Raw genomic sequence first — 14,782 nt, forward strand, 5'->3', positions numbered from 1 at the left:
ATCAATGGTTGGGCACCTGCTTCCCAGGTATGAGATCTCAGGTTTATTCCCTAGTACCTCTTTAAAAAGAAAAAAAAGACTGACAGAACCACAGGAAGAAAACAAATTCCCAGTAGAGGGAAGGTTTTAAATATACTTTTTCAGTACTCAGTATAAAACAAAAAAAAATCATGCAAACAAACTTTATCCAATGAAGGTATGTGTTTATGTGTGTATAATTCTGCTTCCAAAGAATAGATATCTTTTCAAGCACAATGAGAACAGACTTGAAAAGCTATAATTATTTAAAACAATGTATTATTTCTGGGGAAGACAAACTAACAGAATAGAACAGTAAATCCGGAAACCCATAGAGGAAAGATACACCTCCCTAACAATAAGTATAATAAGGATAACTAAAAATTGACTATGTGAAAAATGAAATATTTTTTCATAGGATACACAAAAAATAAATTTTAGATGGATTCAATTCTTACATGTGACAATGCTGAATTGTACCATGAAAACAGTGCTAGTTGAGAAATATCTCCATAATTTTGTGTCCCCAGAATTAGCTAACCTCAAAAGATGACTCTGGGGAAACAGACTTGGCCCAGTGGTTAGGGCATCCATCTACCACATGGGAGGTCCGAGGTTCAAACCCCAGGCCTCCTTGACCCGTGTGGAGCTGGCCCATGCGCAGTGCTGATGCGCGCAAGGAGTGCCTGCCACGCAGGGGTGTCCCCCGTGTAGGGGAGCCCCTCGCGCAAGGAATGCGCCAGTGAGGAGAGCCGCCCAGCACAAAAGAAAGTGCAGCCTGCCCAGGAATGGCGCCGCCCACACTTCCCGTGCAGCTGAGGACAACAGAAGCGGACAAAGAAACAAGACGCAGCAAATAGACACAGAGAACAGACAACTGGGGGGGGGGGGGGGGATTAAAAATAAATAAATCTTTAAAAAAAAAAAAAGATGACTCTGTTCTCACATATTCTGAGATACAACACAACTCCACCCTTCTTCTATGACTAGGAATACCTTGTTTACCTGGTTTTATAAAAATCAAAGCCTGAAACTAGTCATGGTGGCAGAAATGGCAGCTGCGTCTGGTTCAGTCTGCCTGCGATGGTGTATCGTGGCACTGGCTGGGAGGCACAGCACTTCTCTGATCTTCCTGCATGGTTTGGTGATACTGGACAAGGACCGAGAAAGTGGATCAAGCAAGTTTCTCATCAAGATTTAGCATTGCAACACATAAAAATTATTTACCCAACAGCTCCTTCCAGGCCCTATACTCCTATGAAAGGAGCAATGGCCAGTGTATGGTTTGACAGATTTCAAATATCTGATGCCTGCCCAGAACACCTTGAATCAGTTGATGCAATGTGTCAAGGGTTTACAGATTTAGTTAATGATGAAGTAAAAAAGGGAATTAAGAAGAACAGAATATTAATAGAAGGATTATCTATGGGAGGGTGCAGGGCAATGCATTTAGCATATAGACATCAACAAGATGTGGCAGGAGTATTTACTCTTTCTAGTTTTCCAAATAAAACATCTGTTGTCTACCCAGCCCTTCAGAAAACTGATGGTATACTTCCTTAATTATTTCAGTGTCATGGAACTACAGATGAGTTAGTTCTTCATTCATGGGGTGAAGAGACAAACTTAATGCTGAAATCTCTAGGTATGGGCACAAAGTTTTATAGTTTCCCAGATGTTGATGCTGAGATAAGTGAAACTGAGAAAAACTGAAGTCATGGATTCTTAAAAAGCTACCAACACATCAAAGAGTAGGTGTTGCAACTCTGCTGAGGCTCAGGACCCAGCTGGCACAGAGACAGTCCAGAGATTCAAGTCTCCTGAGCATACGCCAACCCCAGCACCAACTACAGGTTCATTAAAAGTGACAGAAGAGGCATGTGTAGAAAGGTCACATCTGAGTTCAACTCCATCACACTCAAAAGCACAAATTCCAAGGTAGAGCCCACTGGCAGGCATCAAATTCTAGAGCCATCTGTCATGACTGTAGGACCTGGGTGTCTCTGTAGCCCTCAGGAGCACCCCTACCTGGGGTTGTATCTATTTTGGCTGTCTCTGAGATCCTGCTGAGATATGTGTAAGTGCAACCCCTCCGATGACCTTCCGGCTCATTTTGATGTCTCTTAGCCATATAAATTCATTCGTCTTTACCATTTCCCCCTTTTATTCAAAGTCATTTTCTAGTTGCATCACCAGTTGGTACTTGGTAGTAACCTCTCCACACGAGAGAGGCTTATCCCCGGGAATCATGGCCCTGCTAGGGGGAAGGTAATGCATTTACATGCTGAGTTTGGCTTAGAGAGTAGCCACATTTGAGCAACATGGAGACTCTCAGGAGGTAACTCTTAGGCAATCAACCACCACACCTGGGAACCAAGAGGGTCTCCAACTGCAAGCAGGAGAATTCCATCCATCAGCTATGTGGGATCTAAGCCCCCTCTCGATTTAGAGGTGGAGTGGACATTGCCATCCCTGGGTCCTCAGGATGGAGGAATGAAATATGGATTAAAGTGGACTTACTAGTATTCTACTATAGAATTATTGTGACTCTAGCAATGGAAGAAATTTTATCATTGATGTGGAGACAGTGGCCACAGGAGTTGCTGAGGGCAGGGAGAAAGGAAAAAGGGTATGATATTTTCCAGACTTGGAGTTTTCCTCAGTGATATTGCAGGGTCAGATGAAGGACACTATATATCCTGCCATAACCCACTGAATGGACTGGGAGAGAGTATAAACTACAACATAAACTATAATCCATGCTGTGTAGCAATGCTCCAAAATGTACTCATCAAATGCAATCAATGTACCACACTAACGAAGGAAGTTGTTGATGTGGGATGAGTGGGTGGTGTGGGGAGTGTGGTATATGGGAACCTCTTATATATATATATATATATATTTTTTAAAGATTTATTTATTTTTATTTATTTCTCTCCCCTTTCCTCCCCTCCCCCCCAGTTGTCTGTTCTCTGTATCCATTCAGCGTGTGTTCTTCTATGACTGCTTCTATCCTTATCAGCTGCACCGAAAATCTGTGTTTCTTTTTGTTGTGTCATCTTGTGTCAGCTCTCTGTGTGTGCAGTGCCACTCTTGGGTAGGCTGTACTTTCTTTTGCCCTGGGCAGCTCTCCTTACGGGGCACGCTTCCACGTGGGGCTCCCCTACGTGGGGGGACACCCCTGCGTGGCACGGCACTCCTTGCATGCATCAGCACTGAGCATGGACCAGCTCTACACAGGTCAAGGAGGCCCTAGGTTTGAACTGCAGACCTCCCATGTGGTAGGTGAATGCCCTATCCATTGGGCCAAGTCTACTTCCCATGTTAGTAAGTTTAAAAAAAATTTTTTTATTATTTTTTTAAAGATACATGGATCACACAAAATGTTACATTAAAAAATATGAGGGAAGCGGACTTGACCCAATGGATAGGACGTCCGCCTACCACTTGGGAGGTCCGCAGTTCAAACCCCGGGCCTCCTTGACCTGTGTAGAGCTGGCGCATGCACAGTGTTGATGCAAGCAAGAGTGCCCTGCCATGCAGGGGTGTCCCCCGTGTAGGGGAGCCCCACGCACAAGGAGTGCGTCTGGTAAGGAGAGCCGCCCAGCACAAAAGAAAGTGCAGCCTGCCCAAGACTGGCGCTGCACACACAGAGAGCTGACACAACAAGATTACACAACAACAAAAAAGAAGAAAAATAGATTCCTGGTGCTGCTGATAAAGATAGAAGCGGTCACAGAAAAACATACAGCAAATGGACACAGAGAGCAGACAACTGGCAGGGGGGTGGATAAAAAAATAAATAAACCTATCAACAGAAATGGAAAGGCAAAATGAAGGAATCGAGAATAATTGGGTAATATATACATAAGGTCTTTGCGAAAAGTGACTTTTACTGCCAAATTATAATCTAATAAATGATAATTAAACTATTAAGACTATCAACAATTTACAGACTTTTGTACTTATTAAATAACAGCTAGCACCATAGAGAGTATTATAATCTTGCTAATAATAAACATTAATTTAGAAAAATATCTATGCACCATTTTTCAGATATATTTTTATAAATAGTTGGAGAGCTTCTAACTATTTAAACATTTAAATGAATAAAAATAAGGTATTCTAAAGTAGTTTAAATAAGTGTGATTAAAGAAACCATGAAAGGCCTTAGCATGGTGTTATTTTACCTTTCCTACCACTTTCTTTAAATTAATTTTATTAACGTTTATAGTTTTCATGTTTATGTAGATTCCATTTATGTAGATATTTGTGTTTATGTACTTTTCAGCAGAATAATATTAACACTTGACGTTTATAAAGCATTTTCACAGTATATCACCTGATCATCAGAAAAGCTTCTTGTACTAGGCAGAGTAGCTGCTATTGCTATTAGATAATAGGGATGGAAAGGTAAAACACTTTTCTTAAAGCCTCAAGAAACAAAACTAGAATCAAGGTCTTCTGATTCTCAATGAAGTTCTCTTTCTGTCAGATCAAATTGCTGCTCTGCTCTTGCCCTCAGTTTCATCTGTAAAGTGATACTAATAGTACCTACTCTGTAGAATTGTTGTTGAGGTTTCAATATAATATATAAATAACCAGAACCTAGTACATAATAACTACTCAAATATTAACTATAAGGGTGGTCATGATTTGGTTCAAAAAGGACTTTGACAGATAATGATAGTTGAGTATGAAATTTAAAAATTCCACCAAAAGTGCTCTTAATAACAGAACTTATATTTGCATACTGTATTAGTTGGCGTAATATCTCATGCATACATATCTAATTTTTTCTCATTTGATCCTGACAACAACTTTGTAAGTTTAGTAAAATGTACATTATCTCCATGTTATATTAATAGACTATACTATATGTACTCTTTTTTTGTCTGGCTGCTTTCACTCAACAAATTTTTTTGAGATTCATCCCTGGTGCACATATTAATATTTCATTTTAGTATTGCTGAATAGTATTCCATTGGATGGAACTACCACAATTTGTTTATCCATTCATCTGTAATATACATTGGGGTGGGTTCAAGAAGGGACTTTTATAAATAAAACTGCTATGAATATTTGTGTAAAAAAACAAAAACAAAGCCCTCTTACTTTTTTGAGATGTTCCTTCTTAATGAACATTCTCCCTATTTTAATATTCTGAAAAACAATCTCCTTAATTGTTAGATGCATTTTGTCTTTGATGAATATTTAAACTGCTAAAAGAAAAATACAAGAGAAAATCTTGGTATCAAATAAAGATATTGTGAATAAGCTACCAAAACACTGATAAACTTCAAAACCAATGTTGAGTGAAAAAAGTTACAGAAAAAACCTGTAAAAAGTTTAAAACACAGTATACATGTGTGTGCGTATCCACATAGATGTTTGTATATATAAATGTATAGGGACACAAACACAAACCTATGTGACAGAAATATAAGTGTGGATAAGAAGAATACATATCAACCTTAGGAGAGCCATTATCTCTGGGGAGACATAGGTGAACAAGATGGGGAAGAGGAAGATTTAGCTGTATATATGATCTTTTCTTTCTTTAAAAATGATTTACAGTAAAGCTTCAGATAGCTGAGGATTGTGTTAAAATGCTGATTCTCCTAGGACTGGGGGGGTGGTGGTGAAGGGTCTGGGATTCTGGATTTCCATTAAGGTCCGAGTTTCCAAGCGATGCCAACACCAGGCCAGGGACCACAACTTCACATGCTTGGATCTAAAGAAACTATGGCTAATTTCTTTTATCTGAGTGGTCTGTCATATTCTGAATATTTGAAATAGTTCATAATTGAAAATAAAATTAAAGTTCAGGAGAATTTCTAGCAGCCTCCAGAAGGCACCACCAAGCAGCAATAAATGGGCCTTTTCTTAGTTGCATATACAATGGAAAAATTGTTTGAGCCTGTTCTCGTTCTGTGATACATAAAATAATATTTAGAAATATACATAAACATTTATGAAAAAAGGAAGATATTTGGGAAGCTAAGAAGTATTTCATGATGGTAGCTTAAATTTGTATAAATTGCTTTATAGTGAATTATTATTTTTTTTAACATGCATCTCAAATTTATTCAATCTAGAATTTTAAAGTGGCATTATATTTACTAGGTTCTCACCTTTACCAAATTAATAGCTTGTGACTCTAGGGTAGTGTTAACAGAAAGGTTTGAATTCTATCTACATATTAATCTGCATATGGTTGTTTCATTATCCATTCACAAAATAAAAATTCAATGTCTTTAACAAAAACAAATCACATGTGTATGTTTCTTTCCATGTCTGCAAAAGTAAGGGCTTTTTCTGGTTGATTTTCGTTACCAGTTTTTCAAAATTAACCTCATGGCATGAGCCCTCAGGAAGGAACTTCATAGCCAACTGGCCCCTCAAAAGATAGCTATGCCTCATTCAAAATGAGGCTGCTATTTAGGAACATCAGTATCTTCATTAGACTTCAATCAACCCCAAGGATGCTGTGAAAAATGTCACGTCTTTACTAATTTTCATGAAATATTCTTCTGCATTCTGCAACTTTGTTTTGCATCTTAGTATCTCCACACAACAGCTTCAGTATAGCATTGGTAGATAAGGTCATTGTGCCTATATATATATATATATATACTGGCCACCAACTTTCAAATCCCGATGTAAAATTAAAGCTGTAGTGAATTATTAATAAAAAATTGTACTTTGTTATTTAGTTCCTAAAAGTTAAAATGACTCCAGGGGTGAGGCTCCCTGGCACTGAGGGATTATTACCAAGCACCAACTAGCAATGCATCTGGAAAAAGACTTTGACCACAAGGGGAAAATGGTAAATAAAAATGAGTTTTTAATGGGTAGGAGATTTCAAAGTGACTCAGAGGTCATTCCAGAGGTTATGCTTTTGCAAGTCTCAGCAGGATCTCATTAACTGCCACAGTAAACAGTGCCTCAAATAGTGGGGCTCCTGAGTGCTCTAGAGACATCCAGAAACTATAAGCAAGGCAGACAGTTCAGGAATTAGGCATCCTGTCAGCAGGTCTTACTTTGGAATTTATGTTCCCCTGTGTAACAGAGTTAGACTCATTTATAGATTCTCTATCCATGGCTCTTTTGTCCCTTTTATTTGAACCTATAATTAGCACTATGCTTTATAAATGTATGTCCCAGAGACTTAAATCTTTGGTCTGTCCATGTGCCAGTTGAGCCCTAAATTTCAGTAGAGTTGCAACACCTCCTCTCTAGTTCATTGGATTCATTAAGGACATCTAGCAAGGAGATGATGATGGACAACACCTATCCCAAGGACAAGAGAGTGTCTGCAACTGCAAGCAAGATAGTTCCATTCACATGCTCCATGGGATCTAAGCTCCCTCTCAATTAGAAACAGAGTAGGCATCACCATCCCCAAATCCTCAAGACTGGGGAATGAACAAGGGACTAAAACAGACTTATTATTCTACTATAGACTTATTATTATTCTAGCAATGGAAGAACTCTTATCATTGATATAAAGGCCGTGGCCACTAGAGGTTCTGAGAGATGGGAGAGGGAAGAATAGGTGAAATATGGGGGCATTTTCAGGACCTTGGAATCCTGCATGACAAGGCAGTAAAGGATACAGGCCACTGTATATTTTTGTCATAACCTCAAAATGTATGGGACAGAGTGTAAATTATAACATAAACTGTAGTCCATGGTTAGTAGCAATGCTTCAATATGTCTTCATCAATTGTAACAAATGTACCACACTAATGAAGGATGTTTTTGATATGGGATAGTGTGGGAAAGGGTGGGTGTGGGGCATATGGGAATCCCTTATATTTTTTATGTAACATTTATGTAATCTAAACCTTTTTTTTTTTAAATAAAAATAATTTTTTTAAATCCTAGGGGAAAAAAAAAGTAGAATGTAAGGTCAGTGAAGGCCAGGACTTTAGTGTGGTTTGTTCTCTGCTATTTCTCAAGCATTTAGAACTGCTCCTAGCACATATTAAGCCCTCAATAAACATTTGTCAGATGGATAAATGGATAAGCCAAATTTCCTTTAGTGATTTTCAATATACCAGGATGTTGCTAGTGATATAAAGATAAAGCCAAAAGATTGCTTTGCCCTTCAGGGCCTCAAAATCTAGGGCAGAAGACAGACACATAGAGTTAATTATATACAATATTATATAACTAACATGTATAATGAATAATATTTACATATTTAAACCTAATATAAAGTGCATGATATATAACTAAATGAAGAGGCGACATATAAAATATGTACAAGATATTATGGAAATATACTAAGGAGAGGGTGATAAATTTGCTTAGAGAGATTAAGAAAGGATTCTCAGAAGAATTAACATTAATCCTGAGTCTTGAAGGATGAATAACCATTTCCTCTGCAGCCCTGAACTAAACTGGAGTAGAAGAGGAGGGATTAGATGGAGAGAAATTGGAGATAGATATTCTAAAGAAAGGGATATGTGCAGAAGCAGAAAAGTAACAGGTTTATTTTGGAAAACTTCAAGCAACTTTAGTAACCAAGGTAAGGGTACAAGAGAAGAAATCTTTGAAAATGAGATTGAAAAGGGATATAAAGGCCATATGTCTAAGTGTCTGATATGTCATGCTAAGAAACTTGACTGTAACAATTAAGGATTATAAGATTTGATTAGATTTGTATTTGAGAACGATTCTTTGGCTGTAATGTGTAATATGGACAGAGTGGGTAAGAATAGGGGCAGAGACAAGTTAGAGGACATTAAAAATAGTTAAGGGAAAATATTATTAGGTCTTGAACTAAGGCAGTGGCAGAGGAGACTGAGACAAAGAAAGAAATGAGCTTTTTATCAATAGACCTGACAAGATACAGAAGGAAAGGAAGATGTTAGAATAGCTCCAATGTTAATGACTTGGGAAACTTGATGTACTGTTTAATGGTGGTTTTATGTATATAAGGGTATCCGAACAAAGGTGCACACATCTATATACTGAAATATGTGAATAGAGATGGGCACATAGGGAAGTAAGATGAGAAAGACAACATATAAAATGGAATGCACACAATATGTGTTTGAGAGAAAAGATGGAAGTATTAATAGATGGGAAAATATGTTTGTGGGGATGTTTTTGTTTTGCCAGTTCATTTTCATCTCCAGTCACCTATAAACTGTATTTACAAATCAGGCAATTCCTAACTCTCCAATGAGTTAATGTATCTAAAGTATTTAGAACAGAGTCTAGTAAATAGCAATCTTTCAATGAATATGAGCTGTTAATTTATTATTCTGAATCATCCAGGAGTTTTAGTTCCCACTTTCACTTTTCTACTCTATTCACTTCTGATTTCTAATGAGGATTTGGCAGAATCTCTTGGGGTGCATGTAACTTTCAAATTCAACACTGTCACCTACTCAAAGCATGTTATTGAAATAAAGATGACCTGTTTACACAAAGTAGGGAGTAGCTGGAATAAGGCTTTTCATTAATTGTTTATTTGTCCCAGAGAATATACATAACTTACCAACATTAAGTAGGTATTACAATGATAGCATGCCAGACTTGCCTTAGAAGGATATTTTATGTCACTGGGATGGATACAATCTGTTTCCAAAGTGGAAATGTAAGAGAAGTATTTGAGAAGAAAAGGATAGAGAAATTTGATAAATTTCCAGAGTTGCCTGAATTGGACCTTCAAAATGTTCTTTTATCAACGATTAAATGCAATACATGATAATAGATGAGATCTAAGAATGGAAGTGAGAAGAGTCAAGAGGACATTACAGGGACATAAAAAATTTGAATAAAGAAGGTAAGCTTTCAGATAGATCAATTCTAAGGGATAACAATTGGGGGGTATAAGGGAACGTGGGATTTTTCCTTTTGGTGTAATGAAAGCATTCTAAAATTATAGTTTAGATTGTAGTTTACACACTCTCCCATTCAAATCTGTAGGTTATGGCAGAATATATAATGGCCTGTCTCTGTCATTCCAATGTCATTCAGGACAATTCCAAGTCCCCAAAATGCCCCCCATATTACACCTCTTTTTCCCTCTTCCTGCCTTCAGCACCTCCAGTGGCTACTGTCTCTAGATTAATGATATAAGTTCTTCCATCACTAGAATCCATATTTTATTCCCAAATCCTGAGAATTCTGGGATGATGGTGCCCACTCCACCTCTAATCGAGAAGGGGCCTTGATCCCATATGTCTGATGAATGGAAATCGCTTGCTTGCACTTCCTTGTTATACTGGTTGTCCATCCTCACCTCCTTATTAGTTGTCCTGTGTGAGTCCAATGAACTGGGGAGCAGGTGTTGCAACTTTGCTGAGGCTCAGGGCCCAGATGGCACATGAACAGCCCAAAGTTTCAAGTCTCTTGGACATAAACCTACCAATTCCAGCACCAACTATAGGTTCAAATAGAAGGGGCAAAGGAGGCATGTGTAGAGAGGTCACAACTGAGTACAGTTCTGTCACACTTGGGAGCACAGACTCCAAAGAAGGACCCATGGGCAAGGCACCAAACTCTGGAGCTATCTGCCATGACTGTGGGACCTGGGTGTCTCCAGAGCCTTCAAGAGTCCAATATTTGGAGCAGTATTTACTTTGGCTGTCTATGAGATCCCGCTGAGATGAGCAAAAGAATTACCTCTGGGATGACTTCCTGACTCACTTTGATGTTTCTTAGCCATATAAACTCATTTGTCTTTACATTTTCCCCCTTTTATTCAAGGTATTTTCCCAGATGTAATGCTAGTTGGTGCTTGGTTCTAATCCATTGGTGCCAGGGAGGATCATCCCTGGGAGTCATGTCCCACACTGGGGGGAAGGCAATGTATTTATATGCTGAGTTTGACTTAGAGAGAGGCCAGATTTGAGCAACATGGAGGCTCTCAGAAGGTAACTTTTAGGCATCCCACAGCAGTAGGCTAAGTTGCAATTGAAGAGCAAAGGTTCATAAGCATAGTCATCAATATCAAGGGTCCATCAATGAACCATTCTTCTTCACTAGTCATTGTACCTGCTCTTAGGGGATTGTTGCTATTCTATTAGAGGATGTGACAGAGCACACCAGGATGGGAATTCAATATCTTCCCATTATTGCATGAATCTATATCCACTGTGACAATGCCCCATGAACATTTGAACACATTTATATACCTTATATGTATGCCCAGGTGAACTTCCTCCCATGTGTCCCCTATTACTGACACAGCACACCAATGATCCTCCTCTGCCACAGTTGTAACCTTTCTGTGATGCAAAACTTCTTCAAAAATGAAGCCAAGAATGTCACCAAATACAATTCATAGGAAAATGAAATAATAATGATAGTTTTAAACATAAGAAACAAAATACATAATAATTTAGAAAAACTAAAACTTAAATGAAATTTTAAACTTGAGTTATTAAAAAAATAATGAAAACTATTTGAACTCTTTTTTACATTTGCCTTTCATTGCTGTAATATCTATTGTCCTGTATGAACAGTGACATTTTCTTCCATTTCTTCCCCAGTGTCTTATTTTTTTTCATTTTGTCTTCAACGAAGTTTTAGGTCACAGTAAAGTCACATACAGAACACAGGGGACTCCCATATACCCAACATCCTTCCCCTTTCCCCCTTCCCATATCAATAATCTTTTTGTGTAGATGGTACATTTGTTACAACTGTTCTACAAATATTGAAACACAGCCACTAACTGTGGTCAATGGCTTATATTATGGTCTACACTCTAGACCATACACTTTTATAAATTTTTCATTAAATTCAACATGGCCTGTATCCATCATTGCAAGATCATGCAGAACACTTCCAGTGACTCCTAAATACCCACTCTTCCATCAATTCTATTCCTCCCTCCCCATCATCTCGGGGCCCACGGCGACACCAGGCTTCACTCCTTAAAGGACAAGATTCATAGTTACTTATAACAACACTGAGAGCTTGACATACTCGTCTGTCTTCCTCTATTAAAAACCACCCATGCTTTCTAGAGACACCCACCCCTTTGTTTGGGAACATATCAGGTCTCCCTGGATGGGAGTCAAACTCCTTCCCACTCATTATGTGGGTTTCCACCCACTGATACAACTATCACAAAATGATCACTCGTACCTTCTCTAGAAGACTGTCCCAGGTGCACCTTGTCCTGAGTGTTCCCCCCGCTCCCCATCCAACACCCTAAACCAGTAACCCTTCCTTGTCATACTGCCAAAAGGGCTTTTCCAACATTTTAGTTTCAAACACATACCCACTAATCCCCAGTGTTCACCTGCTCCCTCCCCCAACACTTCCCCCAATTCCATGGACCATCCAACCCACCCTCCCTACCCTACCCCTGTCAAACTTGCAACACCCAACCCAATAGTATCAATACACCCTTGTCATATGCCTTCACTGCACAGCTACTCACTTCCACCTTGTCATAGATTTCACCCATATTGGCATTGGTTCACAACCTTCTTCTCCCTTTCTATTTCCTGTAAACCTATCTTTGAGACTCTAGCTCTCTGAGTCTGCTTGATTTGCTTAATTCATATCAGTGAGGTCATGTAATATTTGTCCTTCAATGCCTGGCTTGCTTCACTCAACATAAGGTCCTCAAGATTCATCCGTGTTATCCCATGTGTTAGTACTATATTCCTTCTTACAGCTGAGTAGTATCACATTGAATATATACACTACATTTTGTTTATCCATTCATTAATTGATGGGTATTTGGGTTGATTACAATTCTGGCAATAGTGAATAATGCTGCTATTAACGTTGGTGTGCATATATCTGTCTGTGTCTTTGCTTTCAATTTTTCTGGGTATATACCCAGCAGTGGAATTGCTGGATAATATAGCAGATCTATAGATACTTTTTTGAGGAACTGCCAAACTGTCCTCCACAATGGCTGGACCATTCTACATTCCCACCAGCAGTGGATAAAGGCTCCTATTCCTCCACATCCTCTCCAACACTTGTAGTCCTCTGTGTTTTTAATGGCCACCAGTCTAATGGGTGTAAGATGGTATCTCGTAGTTTTGATTTGCATTTCCCTAATAGCTAGTGATGCTGAACATCTTTTCATGTGCTTTTTAGCCATTTATATTTCTTCTTTGGAGAGGTGTCTGTTCAAACCACTTGCCCATTTTTTAAGTGGGTTGTTTATCTCTTTATTTTTGAGATGTAGGATTTCTTTATATATGCTGGATGGTATACTCCCATCAGATAGATGGTTACCAAATATTTTCTCCCATTGGGTAGTCTATCCTTTCACTTCCTTGACAAACACCTTTGAGGTACAAACATTTTTAATTTTGAGGAGGTCCCATTTATCTATTTTTTCTTTTACAGATTGTGCTTTGGGTGTGGAGTTCATCAAACCATTTCCTACTACAAGGTCTTGTAGATGTTTCCCTACATTATCTTCCAAGGTCTTTATTGTCTTGGCTCTTATATTTAGATCTTTGATCCATCTTGAGTTGATTTTGTATAAGGTGCAAGAAGGTGTTCTTTTCTCTTTCTTTTGGATATGGATATCCAATTCTTCAAGCACCATTTGTTGAAGAGGTCATTATCTCCCAGTTGAGTGGGCTTGGTGGCCTTGCTGAATATCAGATGACTGTATATGCAAGGATATATATCAGAACTTTCAATTCAGTTCCATTGGTTGGTATGTCTATCCTTGTGCTAATACCATGCAGTTTTGACCACTGTAGCTTTGTAGTTTGTTTTAAAGTCAGGTAGTGTGATTTCTTTAATTTCATTTTTCTTTTTCAATATGTCTTTGCTTATTTGAGGCCCCTTGCCCTTCCAAATAAATTTCATAGTTAGTTTTACCAATTTGGTAAAAAATACTGATTTTTATTGGGAAAAAAAGTGTTGATTTTTATTGGGATTGCATTAAATCTGTGGATCAATTTGGGTAGAATAGACATCTTGATTATGTCTAGTCTTCCCATTTATGAACAGGGAATATTATTCCATTTATTTAAGTATTTTCTTTCCCTTAACAGTGTTGGATCGTTTTCTGTGTATTAGTCATTTACATCTTTAGTAAAATGTATTCTTAGGTATTTGATTCTTTTAGCTGCTATTGTAAATTGGATTTTTTTCCCTTGGTTTCCTCCTCAGATTGCTCATTATAGGTGTACAGAAATGCTACTGATTTTTGTGCATTGATCTTATAGCCTGCAACTTTACTGAGCTCACTTATAAGCTCTAGAAGCTTTGTAGTAGATTTCTCAGGTCTTTCTATGTATAGGATCATGTAATCTGCAAATAGTGGAAACTTTTACTTCTTCCTTTCCAATTTGGATGACTTTTATAGCTTTTTCTTGCCTAAATGTTCAAGCAAGTACTTCTAACACAATGTTAAATAGGAGTGGTGATAGTGGGCATCTTTGTCTTGTTCCCAATTTTAGAGGGAAAGTTTTTAGGGTTTCATCATTGTATATTATGTTAGCTGTGGGTTTTTCATATACACTCTTTATCATGTTGAGAAAGTCTCCTTCTATTCCTATCCTTTGCTGTGTTTTTATTAGGAAAGTGTGCTATATTTTGTCAAATGCTTTTCTGTGTCTATAGAGATGATCACGTGATTTTTTTCTTTCGATCTGCTTATGTGGTGTATTACATTGATTAATTTTCTACTGTTGAACCATGCTTGCATATCAGGGATGAAACCCACTTGGACATGGTGCATAATTTGTTTGACGTGTTGTTGAATATGATTAGCACGTATTTTGTTGAGGATTTTAGCATCAAGTTTCATTAG

At 38.1% G+C, this 14,782-nt stretch overlaps 1 pseudogene; it reads left to right on the top strand.

The window, feature by feature from the left end:
• The first annotated feature begins 1,069 nt into the window (after positions 1-1,069).
• LOC101439226 (lysophospholipase-like protein 1 pseudogene) lies at positions 1,070-4,284 on the top strand (annotated as a pseudogene).
• Positions 4,285-14,782: the final 10,498 nt, after the last annotated feature.

This window comes from Dasypus novemcinctus, chromosome 7 (assembly GCF_030445035.2).
Source record: "Dasypus novemcinctus isolate mDasNov1 chromosome 7, mDasNov1.1.hap2, whole genome shotgun sequence".
In the NCBI taxonomy this organism is placed as follows: Eukaryota; Metazoa; Chordata; class Mammalia; order Cingulata; family Dasypodidae; genus Dasypus; species Dasypus novemcinctus.